Source organism: Microcaecilia unicolor, chromosome 8, assembly GCF_901765095.1.
Source record: "Microcaecilia unicolor chromosome 8, aMicUni1.1, whole genome shotgun sequence".
Lineage (NCBI taxonomy): Eukaryota > Metazoa > Chordata > Amphibia > Gymnophiona > Siphonopidae > Microcaecilia > Microcaecilia unicolor.
Window position 1 is genome coordinate 565594 of NC_044038.1, and position 12112 is coordinate 577705.

Genomic DNA, 12112 nt, shown 5'->3' on the forward strand with positions numbered 1-12112 from the left:
CACCGCACCCAACAAGGGAGTGTCTGCTTCCCCTGAGAGACCTCGCCTTAAGGTTATCCCACTGGCATGGGGTGCTGTGTGTCCAGTTCTTGGATGCTTGGATGGCAGTTGCGGCTCTGCAGCTGACTGTGAAGCTTGGCTGGGTGGTGTGGCCATTGGTATATTTGTGACTGGTGTGGACAGGTTCCAGTTGGAGGCTCAGGTGCTTGCTGTATGGGCAGTGTGCTTTCCAAGGCCACTGTCAGGCTCATTTTCAAAGCACTTAGCCTCCCAAAGTTCCATAGAAACCTATGGAACTTAGCCTCCCAAAGTGCTTTGAAAATATGCCTAAACGTAATCTAGAGATCTTACCGGATCCTCAAACCTGATACCAGATATTCTGGGCTGTCTCCCAGCTCTCCTGCTGCAATAGCTGCCTGCATTCTTGTCAGAGCCCCTTATGCAGCAGCTGTAGCTTCTGCTGCTGGTAATCCACCAGCTGCAAATTCTGCACCAGCAGTTTGTTGGCCAGCTTCAACAACTGCCCTAGAGTCCCCTGTGGACTGGCAGTAGCTCCTCCTCCTCTACCTCAATTGGGCCATCTGCAAATGCCGCTGGGGGAGGGTGATAAGTTCCAACATTAATTGTTCCTGCTCTTTGTCCCCTGCAGGTGGCTCCTGGCTGGTGTCCTCAGTGTGCTCTTCCTCATAAGAACATAAGAATAGCCATATTAGGTCAGACCAATGGTCCATCTAGCCCAGTATCCTGTTTGCAATAATGTCCAATCCGGGCTGGAAGAAACCCAAATAGTAGCAACATTCCATGCTACCAATCCCAGAGCAAGGAGTGGCTTCCCCATGGCTGTCTCAATAGCAGACTATGGACTTTCCCTCCAGGAAATTTATTGAGAAAGCTGTTTTGAAACAACTAGAGGTGTTTGTGGAGAAGAATAATTGTTTGGATAATAATCAATATGACTTTAGGAAGGCACATAGAGTTGAGACTACGGTGGATATTCTGAGAAGGGGAATGGATGTAAACTATTGTTTTTGTTTGATTTCACTTGATGTTTCATTCACCTTTGACTTTGTAGATGTTAATATACTATTAGATAGGTTAAAACAGTTTGGTATGAGGGGTAAGGTGTATGATTGGTTTGTTTCTTATCTGTCTGGGCATGTGATGTGTGTTCATGGTGGAGGTGGGGTGTCAAAAAACATCTCCTTAAGGAGAAGGTTCCACAAGATTCTGCTTTATATGCATTCTTGTTTAACATCTATATGGCTTCCTTGTGCAAGGTTCTTGGTCTGTTGGGTTTGGAGTATCACTTATATGCAGCCAATGTTCAGTTCTTTTCCTGATAGCATGGGGAGAGGAACTGTCTGTGCAAATTATGGCATATATGATTGAGATAGGTGAATGGATGACATTGAATAAACTTGCTTTGAATGTAGAGAAGACAGAAATTATGATTGCGGGGAGGGTGATAGATGATTTTTTTATGTAGGTGAAATTGGTGTACAAGTGAAAAAGGAGATAAAATTGTTGGGTTTCATTTTGGATGCTAACCTTACAATGAAGTATCAGATTATGCATGATTCAGTCAACTTTTCACCAGCTGCTTTTGCTGTTTAGACTGAAGTCTATGTTATGTTCCTTTGACTTTAAGAGTGTGATACAAACTATGGTGTTGTCAAAGACAGATTCTTGTAATGCCCTTTATTTGGGTATTCCAGACTATAGGATTAAGGCATTACAAATTTTACAGAATGCTGTGGCAAGATTAGTGGTTGAGAGCCTCTAAGTTTGATCACAAAACACTGGTGCTAAAACAATTGCATTGGTTACCGCATATTTATTTTTATTTATTTTATTTTATTTATGTTAATTTATATACCGTGTCTTATTGCAGCTGCAAAACAGAACGGTTTACATATGTATAAAAACAATTCGTGTATACAAATAAACAAACATAGGAATTCCATTCATGACAGGAAAGCACAGCAACCAGAATAAACTACATAATAAAATCAGTACAAATTAAAAATCTAATATACAGTTAAGCTACCCCTTTTTTCTTTTCTTTTTGACCTTATCTCATTATGCTAAATTCTGTTCTACGTAGCTTATAAAGAGAAAGGTTTTCAAAAGTTTTCGGTAATGGAGATAAGATTTCTCTAATCTGATCTCCTTTGGAAGGCTATTCCAAAGGGAGGGTGACAAATAGAAAAAAGCCGATCTCCGTGTAGATTCCCATCTAGCCTTAGCAAGAGGGGGAATAACTAACCTGTTATCTGTTAGGGATCTAAGAGTTCGCATAGCGGTGTAGGGAATTGTTAAATTCGACAAGTAGCTAGGATTTAATGTGTAAAAGGCTTTGTGGGTCAGAACAAGAGCCTTAAACTTTACTCTTGCTTCGACCGGGAGCCAGTGCAGACGATGCAATAAAGGTGTTACTCTATCATCCCTCCGGGCCCTGCAGATCATACGTGCTGCTGTATTTTGAATTCTTTGTAATCGCTTTAAGTTTGCTTGAGTAATCCCAGCATATACAATGTTACAGTAGTCTAAACGTGAAGTAATATATGCAGATGTCAGTGTTTTGAGAGAGTCCTTACTTACTGAATTTCTAACTGACCGAAGCCGCCTCAGATGAAAAAAAGATTTTTTCACTACATCAGATACTTGTTCCTCAAAGGTCAATGCGGAATCAATAATGACCCCGAGATATCTAAAGGACTTAACTGTTGGGATATTCTGACCAAATAGCATAGGTACCACAGGGGGATATGTGCCTTGCCCTACTATCCAAGATGTTCTAGTCTTATCCGTGTTCAGTACCAGCTGATGTGTTGTCAACCAGTCTGCTACTTTATCCAAGCATATTTGAATGGGTGTAAGATCTATGTTCGATGGTCTAACATAATGGATAAGCAGAAAATCATCTGCATATGAATAAAAACTGATACCCATTGTTTGAATGAGGAGCGCCAGGGGACTGATGTATAGGTTGAACAATAGTGGAGATAAAACCGAGCCCTGAGGAACTCCACATGATAGGTTGTATGATGTAGAACAAGATTGCTGCTGAACTACTTTAAATGAACGATCCGTGAGAAAGGATATAAACCATTTCATAGTTGTCCCTGAAATACCAATCTCACTCAATCTATCAAGAAGTTATGATTAATTAGGTCAAAGGCCGCAGACAAATCTAATGAAACAACTAGGGCAATATAACCGAGCTCTAATTTAGCATGGATTTCACTTAACAGTGAAGTCAGAATAGTCTCTGTACTGTGACCCTTCCTAAAACCAGATTGTCTGGGATGTAACAAATTTTTTGAATCTACATAAGTTTGCAACTGTCTAAACACTACTGTCTCTATAACTTTGGATAGAAAAGGAAGGTTAGAGACTGGTCTATAGTTAGCAGGTAATAAGGGGTCCAATGAAGATTTCTTTAGACTAGGTTTTACTAGCGCTTCTTTCAAAATAGTGGGGACTATCCCATCAGAAAGGCTCAACATGACAATTGAGTACATAAACTGTTGGACTTCTAGCGTATGTTTTTTCAACCATGCAGAAGGTATAGGATCCAACGAACTATAACTGGGCGATAAACCTGCAACCAAGATATATAATGATTCAGCAGACGGAATTTCAAAATCCTTCCAAGGTACAAATAGTTGTGAACTTGGGGAATTGTCAGTATGACTTAGCCCTGGTACCCTTGGGAAGAGGGCTCTTAATTTCTCGGTTTTAGAGCTAAAGTGTTGTCTATCATTCATCAAATTTTGTATGCTAAGGTTCCATGATATTTTAAGACTGTTATTAGCTTGTCTTCTTCTGGTAGAGTGTTAAGATCTGATTTTGCTAAGCAATTAGTTTTGGATCTAGGTACAACTATGCATTATGCTGTAACTGGAGCGTCAGTGTTCTCCTCTATAGCGGGACCACTGATTTGGAATGCACTACCCAGCCAGTTACGTTTAAGTACTAGTGTTTTGCAATTTAAGGAACACAGCTTTTTGTCCAGTCCTTCCTTTCTTGACTAATTATTAATGATGACCTGTATTGATGGAGAATGTATATGGCAGTACTTTATGTCTAGTGTTTTTTATATTTGTTTTTAATTATGTATGTTATTACGGTAACCGCTTCAGTTGTAAGCGGGTTAGAAGATTTTTTACATACATAAAATAAAATAACTTTGTCCTCCAGCAATGAGTTCCAGAGCTTAACTATTAATTGCGTGAAAAAAATATTTCCTCCTATTTGTTTTAAACGTATTTCCATGTAACGTCATTGAGTGTCCCCTTCTCTTTATACTTTTTGAAAGAGTAAAAGATCGATTCACTTCTACTCGTTCCTCTCCTACAGTACCCTCCTGTGAGTCTTCAGCTACCACTGATTTGTCCTCCTCCTCCTGATCTGCCTACAGTTCTTGCTGACTGCTGGTTCCCAGCTCTCCATTGGACTCCATGTCCTCGCCTACATAGGGAAAGTAGAGAAATGTGTCTATTGTATTAGCTAACCAGGCAGTCTGCTGCAGCCTTGCTGAACATATCCCTCCATGTGCACTTCTAGAACACAGCTGATGAATGGCATTTGTCATGCAACCCAAAAATGTATGCCTCTACACCCAACACTGCAGGAGCCAAGGGGGTATGGTGTATTGTGTACCTCAGAGGCCAGGTTTTCGGACAGTCACACAGCTAGGTGGGTACAGAAGGAAGGACTGCGGAGGTGTGGATGTCACAGTGAGAGGAACACAGAGGTGTGGAACGCGGAAATTGAGATGAGTTGGTGATGGACCTTGAAAGGGGGTGGGGGGGGGGAAGGAACCTAAACATGATAGACACAGGGACACTCCACCTGGTGAGCTGAGTGGCCCCAGAACTTCTCACTAACCAATATTCCCCGTTGAATTGTTGGGACTTGGCCCCTGATAACCAGCCTTTCAGCATGTACTCTAGAGTGCCTTCTTACGCCCTCCCCCACCTACCTGAGAACCTGGGCTACACATGGGAGTGCTATCAATGAGGCCTACCACACAGACACACACACACACTGTCCCTGCTTGAGAAAGAGAGGGTGAAACAGAGAAAACAGCCAGCACAGCTTTGCTCGGCCAAACTTACTTGACTCCCCAGCCTGTGCTGAGGTGTCCTGGCTTTCTAGGCCATGAATGCCCTCCTGGGAAAGGAGCCTGTGCACCATGCACTCCATAGGAGTCTGCACCCATCAGGTTGGTCCCAGCCTTGCGCCTCTCAAACCTCTTCAGCTTCCTCCATTTTTCCTTCTAGTTTTCCACCTCCCTATTTGGGTGGTAGACCGCATTAAGCTTGTCTCATATGGTGACCCATTCTTTTCCCTTAGTGTAAGAGCATATTGTTTGCCCCTTCAGAGCAAATAGATTGTCATGGTATGCCATGATCTCTTTGACAAGGAGCTCAAGCTCACCATTGCTGCAATTGCACTTCTAGTTTGGGGCCACTACAGACCAAATTTTGACTCATTTGTATATCTCTAGAAGTGGCTAAATATTGTACGTTGTAATTCACACTGAGTCAAAATACACACAAATTACAACAAACATTTCTGAAAATAAAAAAGCCATCACTCATGTTCTGAATCCCAAGTAGAATGTTTCTAGTCTAACATTTAGAGGAAGGAAATCCTTTTTTGTATTTTGTATGTGGTTTGTTCCCCGCTTAGACTTTCATAGATATAGCGGGTTATAAATACATTTTATTATTATTATTATTATTACTATTATCTTGCATTTGCCACTTGATATGCAAAGCTGTTTAAATTTTACCTGTTTAAAGTGTCAGGTATTAGAGAGTACAATTATGGCTAGAGTGTAACAGACATTTAGAAGAAAACACTAATTAAATTAACCATATATTCTGGTGCTTGTCCATATAAAATCTTATAAATTAAAATACAGATATTAAATTGACATTGGGCCTCAACAGGGCCACCAAGAGGGGGGCGGGGGTAAAATTCCCCGGGCCCAGACTTCCAAGGGGGGCCCGGCGCTGGGGTCAGGCCACCGGTGTTGCAGTCCCCGGTCTCACCTGTTGGAATAATGTATTGTATTTTACATGCATTGCCTGTCACCAATTTTTTCTCTGTGATTACTCTGTGACCTCTGATGTAAATTGCTTAGAGAGGTCACACCCATGCAACTTCCTGTGGGGGTTAGGCACAGCACATGGAGCTCATGTTCTCTCCTAACCTGAGAGAATCTATGGTGGTGTGAGCATCCATTACCATCTAAGCACATGGAAAGAGCTGATAATCCAAATGTATAGTATTATGTATATATAAGCCTGTCTGAATATAATCTAACAACAAACTGTGAGTAAACAGATGTTTTGTTACTTCAACTTTAAAGTGACTCAGCAGTGAATTATTCAGGGGTGTATGAGAGAGATGAAGAAAGAAATTAACATTTCTAAAGCTGAAGCTGTGTGTATAAAATCTGCTAATTATTTACTACAAATAATCCAACAAAAGGGTTATGGGCCCAGGGCCAGGAATTGAAAAAGAAGAGAAATATTACCAGGCAGTAAAAAAGCCACATTTTTCTCTTAAGTTTTAAAAGAAAGATTCAGTCTGTCTCTCTCTCCCCCCACACACCAAACAGAAGGCTAAGAAAATGGCTGAGGGAGGAAATTCACCATTTTTCTACTCTCTCAAGGTGCCTAAATTAACTGAATTTAATTATCAGCAGTGGGAACTAAGATTCATATGTCTCCTTCAAGCAAAGAAACTAAATATATGCTTAGACCAAAACAGAACAGCTGAAAATATGGCTGAATGGGACAATGCAAACTATTATGTGAAGTGCATGTTTTTGGAAGCTCTCTCAGAGAAACAAGCCATATTAGTGGAGGGAAAAGATACACCAAAGGACATTTTATATAAACTGAGAACTATGTATGCAACTACATATGCAAAACAGCAACCAATTTGGTTAGCAGAGTTGAATGAAACCAAATTAAGGGATAAAAGTAAATGTAATGATCACATTATGCATCTTATGTCTTCATTTCAAAAGCTAGAACTTTCTGGAATTCCCATGTGTGATGCATTGAAAAGAGCATTTCTTTTTACCTCACTATCAAAGAAGTTTGATGTTTTTAGGTCTGTAAATGAAGCCATTGAAGGGCAATCTTTTGAACAGGCAGCATCAAAACTGAGGCAGGAATGCATAATTAATGATTCTGAGGAGATGTGTTCTCAAAGCAAGTCAGAGAGAAATGAAACAAATTTCTTGGCAAAGAACAGAGGAAGGCGGAGCTATGGGAAAACTCCACCCAAGGGCAAGCTGATTTGCTACTCATGTGGAAAGGAGGGACATGTATCTAAATGGTGTAAGGAAACACAAAACACTCCCTCTAGCTCACCTAAGCCAATGGAACAAAAGAATTCTCCAACCAGGAAATGTATGAAAGACAATAATAAACATAAGAGCTTTCTAATGGTAGAAAAATCTTTGACTATGGTAAATAATAATTCAAATGAAAGTACTTGGATTTTGGATTCGGGGAGCACATGCCATTTAACCAATTGTAAGGATTTCTTTCAGGAAATGTGTCCAGAAGAAGGTATTCTTAATACTGCAAATGCAGGGACTGCTAAGATCCAAGCAAAAGGCATTGGATTCTTAAAATGCAAAGTGTCTAATGAAGTTAAAGAAATTCCTGTAAGTGATGTCTTGTATATTCCCCAAGCAGTTTGCAATATGCTTAGTGTATCTACATTAGATAAGAAGGGATTTGTGATTCATTTTGAAAACAGTAAGTGCACAATCTCTAAAAATGATGAAGTGTATGCTGAAGCTTTTATGCATAATGATGTTTATAAACTGAGCATTTCAGGTGAAGCCTCACATCTGGCGCAAGTAAGGAAGAATGATGGTAAATGTAGTCTGGAAATCTGGCACCACCGCCTGGGACATCGTGATTTTAAGGTGATCCAGGATCTTCACAGTGGGCAACTTGCCACTGGCATTCAGATACGTGCAGATACTGGTAAAATGGAGAAATGCATAGACTGTGTTACTCAAAAAGGTGTGAGACCCTCATTTCCTGCATACACAGGAAATAGGAGTAATAAAGTACTGGACTTAATACACAGTGACTTATGTGGACCGTTTAATATCCCATCATTGGGAAATAACAGATTTGTGCTAATATTCTTGGATGATTTCTCTAGATATTGTGTGGCCTATTTGCTGAAAGAAAAAAGTCAAGTCACAGACATGCTGAAGAAATACGTAGCCATGGTGAGCAATAAATTTGAAAGAAAACCAAAGGTTCTTCAGACCGACAATGGTGGTGAGTTCACTTCACAAAGCATGCGCACATTTCTAGAACAAGAAGGCATTCAGCATATCACAACAGTAGCTTATACACCAGAGCAAAATTCTGTTGCAGAGAGAAAATTTAGGTCACTTGTGGAAATGACCAGATGTATGCTGTCAGATAGCAATCTCCCTAAAAGACTATGGGGGGAAGCCATTCTCACAGCAGTGTACCTACAAAACAGAATGCCAACTAAAGGCGCTGAGCGCACACCACATGAGACATGGCATGGTAGGAAGCCAAACCTGTCACACATAAGAACATTTGGAAGTACAGCATATGCTCATGTACCAAAGCAAAGAAGGCATAAGCTGGATTCCACAACAGAAAGGGGCATTTTAGTTGGCTATGCTCCAGGACACAAAGGATATAGAATTTTGAATCTGAAAACTGGCATTGTTGGCATAAGACATGTTACATATTTTGATGAAAACAAAAGGGTTGATAAAGGCTGGATTATCCCAGATGAGCCTTATCATCCAGAATATGAAACTAGAACCATAATAGACATGCCAGTGCATATAAATGCCATACCAAGGCAGATGTCTGAAAGCAACTCATCTGTATCTAACGAGGAACAGGCAGAGGAAGCAGACACAGAAAGGATCATCGCAGGAGACAGTACAGTTGGAGAAGGGGAATCAATTGGAGAAGGACTCTCAGATTTAGAGGATGCGGAAAGGTCAGACCAACCTGTTGTCAGACGCTCATCCAGGGAAAACAAAGGTGTTCCACCCCCAAGACTGTCTTACCTAACAAAGTCAGCAGAAGCTCAAGAGCCCTTAACATGGGATGAGATTGAGAAAATGCCAGCAGAAGAAGCTGCTGAATGGCGTAAAGCTGCACAAGAAGAAATTGATGCATTGGATAAAAATAATACTTGGATTCTTACAAAATTACCTCCTGGCAAGAAAGCTATAGGATGCAAATGGGTATTCAAGTTAAAAAGGAATGCACAAGGAAAAGTGGAAAGGTATAAAGCCAGATTAGTCGCAAAGGGATATCTTCAAAAATATGGAGAAGATTTTGATGAAGTGTTTGCACCTGTAGTGAAACACACGACAATAAGAACACTTCTGAGCATTGCAGTCTCAAAAGGCATGCAAGTCAACCACATTGATGTGAAAACAGCATTTCTTCATGGAGATATAACTGAAGACTTGTACATGGAACAGCCAACAGGTTTCATAAATACAAAACAAAGACAGCTAGTGTGTAAATTAAACAAAGGTCTTTATGGATTAAAGCAAAGTGCAAAATGTTGGAATGACAAATTGCATGAAATATTGACAAATTTAGGATTTAAGCAAGGTGAAGCAGATAAATGCTTGTACACTAGGTGCAGAAATGGACAATATGCATACATTTTAGCTTTTGTTGATGATCTGCTCATTGCAAGCGAAAGTGAGCAAGAGTACAAGGACATTGTAAAATATTTAAACCAGAATGTTGAGATAAAAGAACTTGGTAATGTGTCATACTATCTTGGTATAGAAATTGAGAAACAAAATGATGGTTCTTATCTTCTAAGCCAGAAGCAGAAAATAAATGAGCTTATTGAAAGTTTAGGTATGCAAGATGCCCAAGTTGTAAGCACTCCCATGATCACTGATTTTCTGAAGGATGAAACAGTAAGAGAACCTTTACCAGATAACATCCAATATAGATCAGCCATAGGTAAGCTTTTATATCTAACTACCACATACAGGGCTGATATAGCAAATGCAGTAGGAATTTTGAGCAGAAGGGTCAGCTCACCTACCAAATCAGATTGGACTGCAGTTAAAAGGATGGTAAGGTATTTAAAAGGTACCATTGATTGTAAATTAAAGATTTCAGCCAATAGTAATCCAAAACTAATATGTTACTGTGATTCAGATTGGGCAGGGGATCATTCTGATTATAAATCCACAAGTGGATATGTGTTTATGTATGGAAATGTACAAATTTCTTGGGCCAGTCATAAACAAAGTATTGTGAGTCTGTCTTCTACAGAAGCTGAATATGTGGCCGTATCGGAAGCATGCAGAGAACTGATGTGGATTGAAAAACTTTTGCTGGATTTTGGAATAGATGAAAAGAGACCAATCCAGATAATGGAAGATAATCAGAGCTGCATCCGACTGTCACAGAATGACAAGGTTCAGTCACGCACCAAGCACATCGCAACGAAATACCACAACGTGCGAGAGCTGGCGAAAGAAGGGGTCATCAGTCTACACTATTGTCACACCAGTGAAATGACAGCTGACATCATGACCAAACCGTTACCCAGAGAACGTTTTGAGAATCTGCGTATAAAGCTTGGACTTTGTGTGAATTAATAATTGCATGACAGTTATGCATGAGAAGGGGTTTGTTGGAATAATGTATTGTATTTTACATGCATTGCTTGTCACCAATTTTTTCTCTGTGATTACTCTGTGACCTCTGATGTAAATTGCTTAGAGAGGTCACACCCATGCAACTTCCTGTGGGGGTTAGGCACAGCACATGGAGCTCATGTTCTCTCCTAACCTGAGAGAATCTATGGTGGTGTGAGCATCCATTACCATCTAAGCACATGGAAAGAGCTGATAATCCAAATGTATAGTATTATGTATATATAAGCCTGTCTGAATATAATCTAACAACAAACTGTGAGTAAACAGATGTTTTGTTACTTCAACTTTAAAGTGACTCAGCAGTGAATTATTCAGGGGTGTATGAGAGAGATGAAGAAAGAAATTAACATTTCTAAAGCTGAAGCTGTGTGTATAAAATCTGCTAATTATTTACTACAAATAATCCAACATCACCTGCCTGCCTCCTCGGCTCCGGGCCCCCTGTATTCGAAGTGGCAGTCACAGATTGCCTCTCTTCGGGCCTTCCCTCCCTGTGTCCCACCATCCCAGAAACCAGAAGTTACATCAGACGAGGGCGGGACACAGGGAGGGAAGGCCAGAAGAGAGGCGATCTGCGACTGCCGCATTGAATGCAGGGGGCCCGGAGCCGTGGAGACAGGCAGGTGAGACCACGGACTGCAGCGGCGGGGGGTGGCAGCAGTGGGGGGAGCGACAGGGAGGCGGGGGCAGAGGCGGGGCGGCCTTGCCCCAGGCCCGGCCTAGTCTCACGGCGGCCCTGGGCCTCAACAGGAAGCTAATGCATGCTTCCTAGTAACAGCACTACTCAACCCAAGGAGGTTTGAAAACAGAAGACAGCATGAGCCTATCTGGCCCATTATGTCAGCTGAAACCAGCTCTTTGAGCAGAGACTGTCTTTTGTGTATGGTGTACAGCGCTGCGTATGCCTTGTAGCACTATAGAAATGATAAGTAGTAGTAGTAGTTTTGGGTGTGCCAAGATGGCGGTGGCATTGGGGAGCATTAAAACCTCCTTGGGTGGAGTGGGTGGAAACTGGCTACCACTTTGTGACATTACACTGACTCCTGCTATCAAACCTTGACTCTACCAAACCTGCGCTTCACACAAATTAGTTTTGCCGCAGTAAACACCACATGGAAGTAACATCCCAAATACAGTGAATTTCAATAATCCAGATGTGATAATATCATTGCCTTTACTCTACCAGCTACTGACTTTAAGAGAGGTTAACACAGTTCTGCAGGATGAAAGCCTATTCCTCCCTTGTAAGAGGAGATTTTATAAAAGTTCAGTACATTTCTTCCTCCTGGAAACCAAATCCCTGCTTCAACAGCCTTTTTGGACTCCAGAACAGCAATGTTTACCCTGCACTGCTCTGTTAGCTTTTCA